The sequence below is a fragment of the Falco naumanni genome, chromosome 8, assembly GCF_017639655.2.
Source record: "Falco naumanni isolate bFalNau1 chromosome 8, bFalNau1.pat, whole genome shotgun sequence".
Taxonomy (NCBI): Eukaryota; Metazoa; Chordata; class Aves; order Falconiformes; family Falconidae; genus Falco; species Falco naumanni.
The window spans coordinates 43,038,119-43,049,032 of record NC_054061.1 but is presented as its reverse complement, the minus strand read 5'-3'; the positions used below and the strand labels follow the sequence as shown (position 1 = coordinate 43,049,032).

The following is a 10,914-nucleotide window of genomic DNA, read 5'->3' as shown; positions in this document are numbered from 1 at the left end:
GATCTTCAAAAGGTATTACAATTAGCCATCGGTAGAAAAACCGCACATACATATTTTCAAAAGCGCATTAGGCAAATGCATAATGTCACTGCCTTTGGCGACAGCTCAAAGACACCAAGGAATGACTTCCACTCGGAAACCCATTTAGCATTGAACGGGAACGAAGAACAGCAGAAGTGGGCGGCTGTGAAGGACCATTCTGCCTTGGCGTTTGCGGGAAACGACCCACGGACGCGCGGGGAAGAGCCGCGTCCTACGCCCGCAAGCCGCCCGCCACCGCAGCGGGAGCTGGCGGGGAGCTGCCTGCGGGGAGCGGCGCCCCCCGCCCCGGCTCCCCGCGCCCCCCGCCCCGGCTCCCCGCGCCCCTCGCGGTCGCCCCGGCCCGCAGCGCCCCACGGCCGTCGGGCCCCCGCGGGACAGCCAGGAGCGGCCACGGCCCGGCGGCAGCGGGCTGGCAGCCCGAGGGAGGGACGCTGTCCAGCCGGGACGTGTTTACCGGCCGCCCCCCAGCAGCCGCACCGCCCGGCGCCCCTCCCCCGCGGCGCCCCCTGCGCGCTGCCTCCGCTCCCGACCCGCGGCCGAGCGGCGCGGCCCGGCCCGCCCCGCCGCGCCCCGGCCCCCGCCGCGCCCTGCGGCCCCGCCCGGCCCGCGGCCTCCGCCAGGGGGCGCTGCTGCTGCTGCGGCGGGCGCGGCCGCTTCGCTGGCGGGGCCGGGCGAGGCTGACGGGGGCGGTGGCTGCGGCGGGGCGGTGACGGCCCCAGCGGCTGGGAGGCGGCGGCCGCCCTGCAGCGCGGAGGCAGCACCTACCTGTGGCATGGGTGAAGTGAGTATTGGCTTTCCTCCGTCGTGTGCGCGGGGTTTTGTGCGGACTTTCCTCTCAGCTGCCGGTGGCGAGGCCCTCTGCCGCTTCCCCGCCCGGCAGGAGGGCTGGAGCGCTGAGCAGCAGTAGGTGGTGTTCCCTTGTTTTTCTATCACTTTTCTCTTTCCCATCACCCTGGTACCTGGCTCCCTCTTTCCCTCTTTCCCTCTTTCCCTCTTTCCCTCTTTCCCTCTTTCCCTCTTTCCCTCTTTCCCTCTTTCCCTCTTTCCCTCTTTCCCTCTTTCCCTCTTTCCCTCTTTCCCTCTTTCCCTCTTTCCCTCTTTCCCTCTTTCCCTCTTTCCCTCTTTCTTTCCCTCTTTCCCCTCATGGGCGTTAGCATCTGGGAGCCGTTTTACCAGCAAGACTCCGGTTCTCTTAGTCTCCTGCTTGTTAAATTCTTCCCCGTACACCCACCCAGACAAGAAAATCCAGCTCACACCAAGCTGCCTCTGAGGTCCCACCTGGTGTCTCTGAGGCAACAAAGAAAACACATTCTTCCTAATTTGCCGTGATAGTTTGCAGCCACAGAGGTGGAGCAGGGTGAGCTCTAGATGGAGGATTTTTCTCTGTGCCATCATGTCCCCTTGGTTGCTAAGTGCTGGTGACCACATCTGTGGAAAAATAGTAGAAGCACAGAGAGGGGAGGGAGGGAGCAACAGGAAAAGCTGGGAAGAACAGCATGTTCTCAGCTTGGGCAGCCTCATCTGCTGGATATTTGTGTAGAAAATAAAGACCCAAGACGTTAGTTGTTTTATGCGCCTTATTACCTTAACTCTAAACTTCTTGCATCACATCTTGTACTCCGGGTAAAGTTACTTTGTTTATCTAACTTGGTTTGTTGTGACTTGTACTCCAAGAGTAGTAATTCAGAAAAGTGTGCTTCATGCTTTCCACAGCAGTGGAAATCTTGGTAGGAAAGCGGAGGGGAGCAACCCATATACAAACGTACATGGTCGATTTATGAAAAGTCATGCAGTGGGAAGTCTTTCATCAAGAAATTTAATTTTAGTGTGCTTTTCCCCTACTTATGTAAATTCAGGTTTTGCAGTTTAACTTGAGAAATCCAATCTATGTTTCTTTATTACCAAAGTATTGCATTGTTTCTGAAATATATTAAAAAGACTACTAGTTTGAGTGGAATGTGAAAAGCAAAATTAACTAGTGGTAGGGAAATTTTGATTTATTTTTTTTTCCCTTTGGTTGAACTTATTGAAGAGCAAATATATGCAGTTATATGCAGAGTTAGCAACAGAAAAACAATCTACAAACTTAGTATTTTGTAAGACGAATTTTTGAAATGACATGTTTACCATTTGATGAGTAGCACCACAGCACCATTAAGGTGTGAATTTTCACATGGAATGAAAAGCAGTTCTGGCACTGCCATTTTCATGTCAATAGTGTGTGTCTCGGGAAACATCTTCTGGCTTCTAACTGGATTGAAAATCACTTTTTTATTAAAATCTGATCATTTGCTGCATCGTTCCTGCTGTTTGCCAAAGCCATTCTGTATGTTGGCTCTGTGAGAAGCACAACAGCTCCTTGGATGGTACTGCTGGGAAAGGGTGTGTCAGGGTGGGAAGGCATTGCTCCGCTGTGTGCATCACACACCGAGGCTTGGGGTGGCCAGAGGTGTGCACAGGGTACGGCAAGTTTGCCAAGGGCCAGGCTGGCCATCAGCCAGTCCAAGGGGTTTAATGTCATCTTTACCCACACTCCATCCCTGTCACCTGGAAGTGTTAGGGTTTCAAGAAGTTAGTTTCATCTAGGCTCTTGGGGGTTTTGTTTTCTTACATTTTTTAAAAAATGCTGTGTTTTTTAAATGGTCTTCTAAAGGTGTACATAGAAATTTACACCAATGCAGATCTGATGAAAATATAAGATTTGTGAAAATCTTAGACATTGATAGATACTTTTCTGTTGTTCCTAAGAGACAAAAAATCAAACATTGCCCCTTCCATATTTAAAATGCTATTCAGTGTTTGCAGCTGAAGTTCAATGGAGAGAAATGGAAGTGAGTGGATCAGATTTTTTATTGCTAAAATTACACACATTAAAAGAAACGCAAAGTGCAGGTAAATAGTGTGAGGCATGAACCAATTCCCAGACTTTTAAATATATTTTGTTAATCTAAGCTTTTATTACCAGCAGTACGATATTGATAGGTTTTGCCTTCAGTATTTTATTTTAAAACTCACTTATCTTGTTTGAGGCAAAGACAAAGCTTTGAGGTAATGCTGAAAAGATAAATACTTTTTGTTTTGCTTCATATAAGCGCATCTAATTTATTGTTAATACATGCTTATTACTAACAAGCAGTGATAGTATGTAGAGGACATTCCATCTTATTCCAGTCCAAGGAAACATACTGTTGTCCCTGCATCTAATCCTTCAAGTACGTATGTCCTCATTTAATTTTTGTATAGGGACACTGAGTTAGACGCCTCCTGCAGCATGTCCTCTGGGACTGTGTATGTGCATACAGTCCAGAACACATGGAGAGAAAACTGGTATAATTTAATCTTCAAAAAGACTTTTACCTCCTGTTGAAATAAATTGTAAGCTCAGCCCAGGACAAGGATGTATTTATCAGTAATAATCACAGATGTCAGGCTCCTTAGGGAGAGTTGAATCATTCTCAATGTTGAGTGGTTGTGCTGGTTGAAGCACTTGTGTTCAAAGCACATTGGTCTGTTACCAGGGGAGATTTCCCATTAATGTCTTGTTCCTCTTGTTAAGGTTTTATGTCACCGTTAACTAGTTGATTTCCAGATAGGAGAGAAACCCTTTCTCACATTTCTAAATAGAGGCTGCATTTTCCTGTATGATGTAATAAGTTCCATTTAAAATAATTTTCTTGAAGTCTTGGAAGAAATCCACTGTAGAAACTGAGTAGCAAAGCAGAAATTTAAAAGCAAAATTAAACGATATTGCATGCATTAGTTGCATGTGGGAGGGGAACCACTACAGAAACTTGAATATATTTTCATATTTGTGCTGGTAAGTTTAATACAGTTATTTCCATAGAAGTTCAGTCAAGTTCTCTATCAAGATTGGACTCTTTGTTTCAAAGTCACATCATGAAATTTTCTTGCCTGGAGTTCAACAAGTTAAGTAAGGGAAAACAACAGCGATGCTCCAACAAGCCTCTTTGAGATGCATTTTTGTGACATATTTGTGACTGCAAGATATGCAGTACCATCAGAGTTTTTAACATGTATAACCAGGTTAATCCATACAGTTAGAGACAGAGGAACACAGTTACAATATATCGTGTAGGTACAATATATTTATACTCTGCAGCCTTTTGTTGAAAAAACTTATGAGCTGCTACAAGTTTTACTGGATTTATTTGTCTGGTGCACTGGGTGTTGTAATTTTTTTTCTTCGCCCAACTAGATAGTTGGTGGGGGAAGGGAAGGGTCATTATTCAGGACCTGAAATTACTGGATAGAGTACTTACAGTGTGGGTTGTCCTTGGATACATACAGGCCAGCTGAGGCAAGGAAGGAGAGAGTGGGGCTCTAAAAGCATTCACACTTACTGAGGTAAATAGTACGTGGAGGCACTGCTTAGGTAAACATGTCTAAAGAAAGAGCAGTGGGGATGAAGGAACTTCATGTTTGGAGTCATCTTATGTTAAGGGTGCCATGAAGGTGACTGCCTTCCTCACTAATCCATCAAAATTTGAAAGATCTTTATTTAAAATAGAGACCTCATGTTCAGGACAGTCAGAGGGATCTCATCCAGGAATAGAGCCACTTACTGGGTAGGACACACTGATTTTCATGGTGTAATCTATTTTTTTCTTCTATCCTAGTAAAAATACAATTCCTTTTCTGTTACAGTATTTCTGTCTGGGGGCTTGGACTCCAGCGTTTGTGTAGGACAGTGGTGGTGATGGGTTGTGCTGAGCTTCTGTTGATCTCACAGTCTGCTTTAGAGGGTGTAAGATAGTAGCTTGTTTGACCTCTGCCTGCAGTCAGTCCTGTCACTGTTGGATTCAGAATTCTTAACACAGTCTGATTTCTTCTGTACCCTGTGCATGAGATTTCAAAGGGTGTAACTACATGACGTAGTGGACCATTGTATTAGGTAATTTAAAGCTCTATAGTTTACACCACATGTAATAAGAAAAATTTATTAACTTCATATTTGTATTCAACAATAGATACTAATTCTCAAAAGATTATTTTCCTATTTGCAAGCAAACTGATGTATTTTTAAGAAGGATTTACTATGTTTTCCCATGTTAAAAAGAGTATACAGCTCTTTTTGTAAAAAGAGATTTCAACTTACTCTCAGGTTACTCACTTCATTAATAACATGACGCTCAGTTTTAGGTGGGAAAAGGTATTTCAGAATTAGAGTGACACCTTGGAGGACTTACAAAGAATATATGAGTAAGTAAGAACAACAAGAATTGTTACACTTATTTACCTTTGTAATCTTAAAGGCGTGAATCTATTGTATGGCCTTCAAGTCATAGATCAATTTTCAGTTCTCTTTTGTAAGACGAAGAAGTCACAGAGAAGACGTGATTTAAAGCTTTCAGGTTGTAGGTACTTGTGGTTAATACTTAATGATGTTTCAGAGAGGATATTTAATGATATTTTGTAACCGTTTCTGTGGCTTAAGAAAGAATATTTTGTTAATTAGATTTAATAAATTGAATCAAAGAAGAGTCCATTTGTCTGGAGTAGCAAATAACCTTGATCACTTATTTCGTCTTTCTTTCCTTCACTCTCCTTCCGTCTCCCAACCCTTAGAGGCATATTTTATTTTCATCTTGTTGCGTCTTTGTCCTTTCACTGAATTCACGCAGAGCTCTTTACTTCCAGGCAGTGATGATGTACTACTTCATGGATGACGAAAAGGCATAAAATAATGACTTCCAGAGGCTTTGCAGCACTAAGTAAACAGATTGGATTTGTGATGATCAACACTTAGAAGAAAAATTATCTGCATTTATTTTGTTTCTAAATAATCACAGTGGTCTTCTATTTAGGAATAAGACACATACTTTTCTCATAAAATGTGTATACCAATATATCTGAGATAATAATTTAGAGAAGCCTAAAGGCCTGAAATAGACTGGTGAGGCACTACGAAACTAAGGGTGTCTCTTGCTTTCTCCTGTAGAAAGTTGATTCAGTTCCCAACAAAGTCTTCATACACTTGCTTTCTGTGAAGTTTTGTCTGTTGTGAAAAAAGAGTACAGAAATTATCATAGCCTTGTGGGTTTCCACATTTTTTTTGTGGATTCAAGAATTTTTCTGTATTTCGGTAAATTATACACGTCCTGCTGCAAGATGCTAGACTTGATTTTTGTGGATTTCTTTTGAGTTGGACACAGGGCCAAATGGACCAGTGGCACACAAGATTCAAACAATTACCTAATTATTTCAAGGCATGCAGAGGGTGAGAGAGTGTTTCTGTTAATCTAAAAAAACCTATTTGACAGCTCTAAGTTGACAAATCATAGGAAATTAAAATTAAATAGTACTGCATGGATATGCTGAACAATTATAATTGTGCTGAGGGACATAGATAAAAAGTAGGGTGTTCTGTACTGAAACCAAAGTCACTCTGCTCTAGAAATGAATGTCAGGTTCTTAGACTGTAAAGTGTTTTTTAGGGTTTGTGTTTCAGGGGTGTGGTTTTTTGTGATTTGGGTTTTTTTGTGGGTTTGTTGTTTGTTTTGATGGGATTTTTTTTTTGAACTTTTTTTTTTTTCCCACAGCCTCCATACCATTAGCTTTCACTGTAAGAAAAAAGTAGATAATTGAATTTCTAGTTCTCGAGGGAGTGACGACTGGTTTTTTTTAGAGAGATAGTTGACAGTGTGGCAGCTGAATCACAGAGGCAGATAAACCAGAAGGCCAATAGCATCAAGCATTTTTAAGCCTCAGAACATCAACTCCCATTCTTTGAAGCAAATGCCATAATTTCTAGGGCCAAATAGGTGTATTGTATGTTTGAGGGTAGCACTGGTGTCTTTTTCTTTTTCTCAAGCTTTTATATTGTTAAAACATTTATGTTAAAACTCTAGAAGTGGGACACTGGCATCTGAAAAGGACAGTACTTGCTACTCCAATTGTTCTTTTCAAGGATTCTAGTCCAGCTCAAATGGAAATAATAAATAAGGATGGTCTTTAAATTCTTCTGTTCAGAATCTGCCCCTGGTCAGTCAGGTTGAAGGCAATGTTCCTCCCATCTTTGGATGAATGTGTCAAAATATAGTAGCTTGGTGCTTTGTAAGTAATTTAAGAAATGTAAATGTGCTTACCAGCAAACTGTGTTTTTCATGGTTTTGCATTGTGGGGATGTGTGTTCGTAGGTATCTTTTAGAAGGAGGTGGGTGTTTAATGTGGGGGATTGAAGAAGCCTCTGGTAACTGATTTTCCAAAAGTGGTATTGGTTTAGTATTCTTCTGGGGGTTTTTTATGCAGTGTGAATTTTCTCATTCTTTCCCCAAAAAGGTAATATGATGTTTGTATCGGTTCTTTACTCTTAGAAAGTTTTGCGTGAAATGGAAGATTTTCATGAGTTGTGTTTGGTTTTTTTTCTTAAGCTCATAGAGCTGTTTTTTCTGCTAAGCTATAAAATACACAAATAAAATGAAAGGCATACACTCCCACCTCATCTGGAGTTCTAGGAGATGCAAGGAAGTGAGGGGGAAGGAATGCAGGCATAGACTAATAGGCTATTCCCTTCTCCTGATGAATACTTGATTAAATTATTTATTCCTACTGTATGAGTGGGAGGAAGGAACAGAACATTTTGAAGCTGAGTGTCATTCCACAGTGCTGATAAAGTACAGTGGCTCTGGTGGTATGGTCTGAAACATGTTTTCTTTTTGCCTGAAAAAGAAAATGGTGGTGAATTAAATAAAAAAGGGGAAATTACTTTTTAAAACCAACTGCTGCACTTTATATAGGGCTTTTTTAATAAATCTTTTCTGTGAATGTCTTACAATTCTGATCTAATTATATTGTGCTTGTGCAAGACAATCACTGCTTTCTGCAGCGACGTAGCACTTTGGGGCAAAGACTCCCTTGTTTCTAGGAATCTATATAGTACTGCATGTGTATGAAGAAAACTCATGTGCCTACACCAAGGAACAACAGATTAGTCCATGTGCCAAACTACACTTTGTTGTTTTGTTTTTATTTGGTTGGGTTTTTTTAACATGGCCATCTAAAAAAATTACTTCAATCCACGGGGGCAGCAGGGAAATGTGGGGTTGAATTTTGGCACTTTTTGTGCTGAAATTGACACCATTATTGTCTTCCGCACACAAAAGTTATAAGCTTCCATATGAATTCAGCAGTGGTAGTCAATACGGGAAGCTTTAGCCTATAGTACAATACTTTGATGTTAAGATGCATGATAGCAAATACTGTGTTGCTGAACCTTTTGAAGTGTTTGTTTGAAATCTTCACGAGTTTGTAAAAGCTGTTTATAATAAAAGGATTTTATTTTAAGAGTATTTCACATCAGCAAAGCATATTATGATGATTTCTAATAGTTTCCTTTAAATTTCATGTTTGAATCCACCCAAGAGCTTTTGCTTATACGCAGTTTACCCTCAGCACTCTCAGCTTTGATGTAGAGGTTGGGGAGGAGATAAGGCCTCTCAAGCCTTTCTCATTCCTTGAAATGCCACAAAAAAAGCCTTCAAAGTGCTTGTTTTACTCCACATTTACTCCAGATTTTATAGTGAGACCCTTTCATTCAGTTGCATATTTGCTTTAGGGCGATTCCAGAACCTCCCTTAAAACGATGAAATTATATGATGAATGAATTTGATAATCACGGAATGGGCTACCTGTTATCTTACCAGTGCTTCTTTACCTGTAATATCACTTTACGCTCCTCTAAATCATCAGGTTTTTAAGGCATGTTGTGATATAGCCTTCTTTTTCAGTTGCCAATCTGAGTTGGAAGAATTGGTGGAATGTCTGTCCCCTGTGTGCTTAAGGGTACTTTTAGTTACTGTTGCTGTAGGTATATTTTCAGAGATCTGCTTCTAGGTCGCCCATATTCATCTGCTGCTTTGTGCTGCAAAGTAAATTATTAACAGGTATTATTTCTGGAAGTATTCCTAACGGTTCTAGATTTGATAACGAATGAACACCGGTAACTATCAGGGAAATCAGTTTGGCACAGCAAACTGTGCTTATCATGCTGTATTAATAAAAGTGGGACTCTGTGAAGTGCTTTTACATGTGTGAGGTGGGGCCTGTAATGATCAAAAGGGTATTTACCTCTCTGTATTGGAGACAGGGACATCATTCAGGCAGGGGCATCTTTCACTGGATCAGGTTGCTCAAACCCCATCCAGCCTGACTTGTTGAGCCACGCCACGTGCCCAGGTGGGCTTTCAGAAGGGTTGGGAGTCACTGGGTCAAGGCAGGGGAAACTGGCAATTCCAAGCCAGTAGATGGGTCTCTGATTTATGAATAGGTATTATTGGCAGGCACATTTCTATGGTTTTTTTCATTTACCGAGTGGCACACCCTGATAATACAGTGTGACCTTGGCAGATAATTATTTTTTGTTAATGTAGTCATGAAGCTCATACAATGATTGCAAACATTTTGAATATTTCACAGTTTATCAAAAGCTCATTCAGTAAAACTATCAATGTAGTCCCCTTAGTCTTAATCATTGAATTTTTGAGCATGTTTAGGAAAATATGGATATTTGTCATACTAGTATGAGGTGAAAAAAAATATTCTTTATAATTCTTTTTATGTTGTCAATGACCACAAGAATGGACTGCACCAGAACATTTATCTTTGTCTACAGATTATAATTAAATAGCTCATAGACGCTGATCCTTTTCACACTGATCTTCAAGGATCTTTTCTACTGAATTGCTGAAAGTTGTTTCTCATTGCACATAGCAGTAACATCCTTTAAACTGGACTCTGATTCAGATAAATTGGTTCCAGAATGTGCTTCCTTGGTTTGATTCTAATATTATCGATAGTAATGCTTCATTAGTAACTATCAATATTTAAATATTTTTCAACAAACCAATGTGGTATAGTGTTTTACTGCTGCCTCTTATTCATGTATCAGCTGGCAATCAGTATTAGCCTGCGCAACCTTGATTTTGAAAATAAATTTAAATGTGAAGGACAAAACATTTTCAATGGAAAGAAAATAATGATAAAATTGAATTACTATTTCAGATCTGCATTTCTTTTTTTCATTCAGCAGATTTTGTTTTCTTTTAGAGGATACTGCATAGCTGTTTATTTGTTCATAGTTTCCCCTGCAGGTGCAAGGATAGCATTAAACTTTGGGGTTTTGTTTAAGAATAACTTAATCTAATCCAGTTAATGTATTTTTGTCTATAATTCTTGTTTACACAGTCGAGAATAGGAGTAATTTTTCAAAAGCACGTGAATAAGAAAAGTATATGAAAACACGAGAGATGGGTTTCCAGCTGTCATCTAGAGTCTTCAGTGATGTGGGGTTTGTATGGTTTTGTGCAAGTTGAGAAAGGTTTCTTGTTGTATTCTTGCCAACTGGATTTACTGTCAGATAAATTTTAATCAGAGCTGCCTCACAATATAAAGCCAAGTAAAATAGAAAGCCAGGAAGAAAAAGGGATGAGGGAGGACAAATACTTCACAACATGTAAAAGCTTTTGGATTCAAGCCCCAGAGAAAACTACTGCCAAAGCTGCCTTGAAGTTCCATTGTTGTTCTGGCTTACCATCACATGAATGTCTGAAAATGACTGATAAAGACTAAGAGAATTAATATTGTTTACAGAAGAAACTCAGTGGTCATAGGGAAAAATTTTCTTTTCAAAAGAATTACATCCCGGAACAAAACTGAGCAAAACAGATGGAGTGTAACAAATGCAGGGTTTATTTGATTGTGAGAGAGACGTGTGGTTATCATCCTCGTCTCACCATGACATTTTCTAGTCCTTCAAATGCAAGCAACCTGTTTTCCAAGTTTCTTTCAACATCTTTTTTTCCCCTTTGTATTTTACTTGTGGTAGAAAGGAATTCTGTAGTGAACTAGGTCCCA

The 10,914-nt window shown here is 40.7% G+C and overlaps 1 protein-coding gene across 1 annotated transcript in view; it reads left to right on the top strand.

Annotated features, from left to right (window-relative positions):
* The first annotated feature begins 723 nt into the window (after positions 1-723).
* LOC121092834 (sodium channel protein type 2 subunit alpha-like) overlaps positions 724-10,914 on the top strand; it is a 77,829-nt gene continuing 67,638 nt past the window's right edge. The window contains exon 1 of the mRNA XM_040604436.1: positions 724-823. The gene's annotated coding sequence lies outside the window, so the exon portion shown is untranslated. The remainder of the gene's footprint in view (positions 824-10,914) is intronic.